A 2,751-nucleotide genomic window follows, 5' to 3' on the forward strand; every position below is an offset into this window, starting at 1 on the left:
TATATGTTTAAAAAGAAGATAGTTAAATGTATATGTTTAAAAAGAAGATAGCTAAAGTTTATATGTTTAAAAAGATGATAGTTAAATTTATATGTTTAAAAAGATGATAGTTAAATTTATATGTTTAAAAAGATGATAGTTAAATTTATATGTTTAAAAAGATGATAAATTTATATGTTTAAAAAGATGATAGTTAAAGTTGTTGGGAAGGGTTAGTACCAGGTGAAGGATACCTGAAGTTTTTTGTTTTCAGTTTGGAGATTGTTCAAGTCAAGGTTGTTGTTTGTTTGTAGTTATTTTGTAGTTTTTAAATTAGGGGCAGATAAGAATTATTTTTTTCTTTCTGATGAATTTGTTTTATTTTAAATGAATGAATTAATGATAAAAACCTGCAGCGCTGGGGGTGTTTCAGGGACACGTTGGCTCAAACTTTTATTGAGCTTCATCTTGTGACTCATCATCTTCTGTCAGGTGGAACGAGTTCGATGTTCCCACCGCGAGTTAGAACGAGTCTCCGTCACATTTTGCAGCACACTGACTGAAACCTGCAGTTTATTGGATCTTAGAAAGATGAACGACTTCCAAACCAGCGAATTAGTCTTTCCTCTCTTATCAGTGATGTCATCTGCTTCTCTTCACTTGTGGAAGTTGTTCAGTCACATTCTGACGATCATGGAACTCATTTTGAAGAGAAAACTTAACTCGCGTTGGAGATTAGCCTAGCTTAGCATGCTACCACTAACGCCTTCTGGACTCGAGCTCTGCGTAACATTACGTCACCGCGCACACGTAGTTGTGTCGCAGCTTTTTCTGTCCGGGTTGAAACTGAGGTGGCCGCTTCAACCCGAACAGAAAAAGCTGTAATCCCATCGAAATATCGACAATGTGCTTAAAACTCAGATCATCGTTATTGAATAAAAGAATATCACGAGATATATCGAATTATTGTCCAGCTCTAACTCGGAGCTACAAAAATAAACTGAATAAAACTTTTTATGACCCAAAACTTTGAGGACCTTCTCTGAAGAAGGTTCAACGCTCCCCAGGCGGCCGGAACAAACACGGCGACTCATGTCAGGGGTGTCCAACTCACAAAAGGGGGCCAAAATTAAAAGATTTTTCAAATTAAGGGCCGGTTTCAGAATCTCCATGAACTCAAATCAGTCTTCAGCATCTTCTCTTGGTCACAGGTTCCTCAACAGGTTCCTCAACAGGTTCCTCAACAAGAGTTGGATTGGTCTCATTTGATGTTCTGTTATATAGATAGAAGTATTTTACGTTTCACACATCATCTTCGGGGCCAGAGAAGATGTCAACAAGGGCCACATTTGGCCCCCGGGTCTTGAGTTTGACACATGATTTAAACTAACAACATCTGCTAATCAAAAGATTTCACATTTTAAAATGCTGATATAATTAAAAGCGTCTTTAATGACCGTCTTTGTGTAGTGAAAGCTCATTTTTCTTTATACACTGTAGTCCCTCGTTACTTCGTGGTTGGACTTCGCACTCAAAAGGTGGGGGACACCCTGGACACGTCTCCAGTCCATTTCAACCGGTGGATCAGAGGACGCACGGCGACACGTTGTCCATCTGAGCTTAACACAACTTCTTTGACCTCTTTAAAGCGGCCGGTCGGACCTGCCTCCTCCTCCTCAGGTAGATTAACACAGTTTTATATTGTGCAGTCTTATTTACTTCGTGCTGTATAGGCCTGTCATGATAACTAATCCTGCTGGGCGATTAATTGTCTCAAATTATTGCGATAAACAATAATATTGTTAGAAATTTGACAACAGTCATTATTGTCAAATTTAATAAGAAATGTTGGTTAATTTGTTTTGAGTGTAGTACCTTTTTTCACCACTGGATGGCAGTATCAGACAGTTTGAACTGAAGGATGGATAGTGAGGGAGCGAGCAGTGTGTCTCTTTAAGAAAAATGTGAGGGAGGCCCCTTGACGTGACATGGGCTGTCCGTCCTTCCTGTTTTTCAGTTCTCAAAATGGCGGATGCTCGGTGTGTTTTGAGCTCTTTAGCATTTGTCACACAAAGCTTTTAATAAAAAATAGTAAACAAGTTCTCAGCTTCTTTTTGCAGAGAAAAACAACTTTTTACACAAAAGGCACGGGTTTCAACCGTGAGCGCTGCTGTTCGGTTTATTGTCTTTATGCTACTAGTGCTTAGTATATTTTTGTTAGAGTTTTTCTTATATCGAATTTTTGGAGCTTCGACAAGATGGAGGTTTTTTCCCCGAGGTCAGCCTGTTAGCTTAGCTGCTTTTAACGATACAAAAACGTGATTTTGGACATTAAAACAGATTTTAAAGAGAAAGGGCGGGGCCAGTGAAGAACTGAAGTTGAGCCTTTTGTCATCCAGTGTCTTCAGTAGAAAGAGACACGTGAAGAAACGATAAGTGATTTATCGTTTATCACGACAGGCCTAGCTCTGTATGATTCGTATTTGCATCAAAGCCCGAGACCGGTCCGGCTCCCACATTAATCACATTAAAACGGACCGGCCCGGATTGGGGTCGGTCCGGTTCAGGTTAGAAATGACAGCTCTACTCTGCGACATGAAAACATTAGCAGTGTAACTCAAGTTGTATTTTCTGTCTTGTCTTGATGTTGGCTAATGAGGGCTCAGGTAACACCGTGAGCTTCTCTACCTCCTCCACTACAGCCGTCTTTGTTTGTTTGTCCGAGGTTAGCTCACCCTGGTTACAGTTCCTGGTGGGCGGAGCCATCGTACC

General features: G+C 40.2%; 1 protein-coding gene across 1 annotated transcript in view; it reads right to left on the reverse strand.

The window, feature by feature from the left end:
• The window catches only part of LOC119410560 (serrate RNA effector molecule homolog), an 11,742-nt gene that overhangs the window by 6,290 nt on the left and 2,701 nt on the right, over positions 1-2,751 (reverse strand). The gene's annotated exons all lie outside the window — the stretch shown is intronic.

Source organism: Nematolebias whitei, chromosome 1 (genome assembly GCF_014905685.2).
Source record: "Nematolebias whitei isolate Nwh7 chromosome 1, NemWhi1, whole genome shotgun sequence".
In the NCBI taxonomy this organism is placed as follows: domain Eukaryota; kingdom Metazoa; phylum Chordata; class Actinopteri; order Cyprinodontiformes; family Rivulidae; genus Nematolebias; species Nematolebias whitei.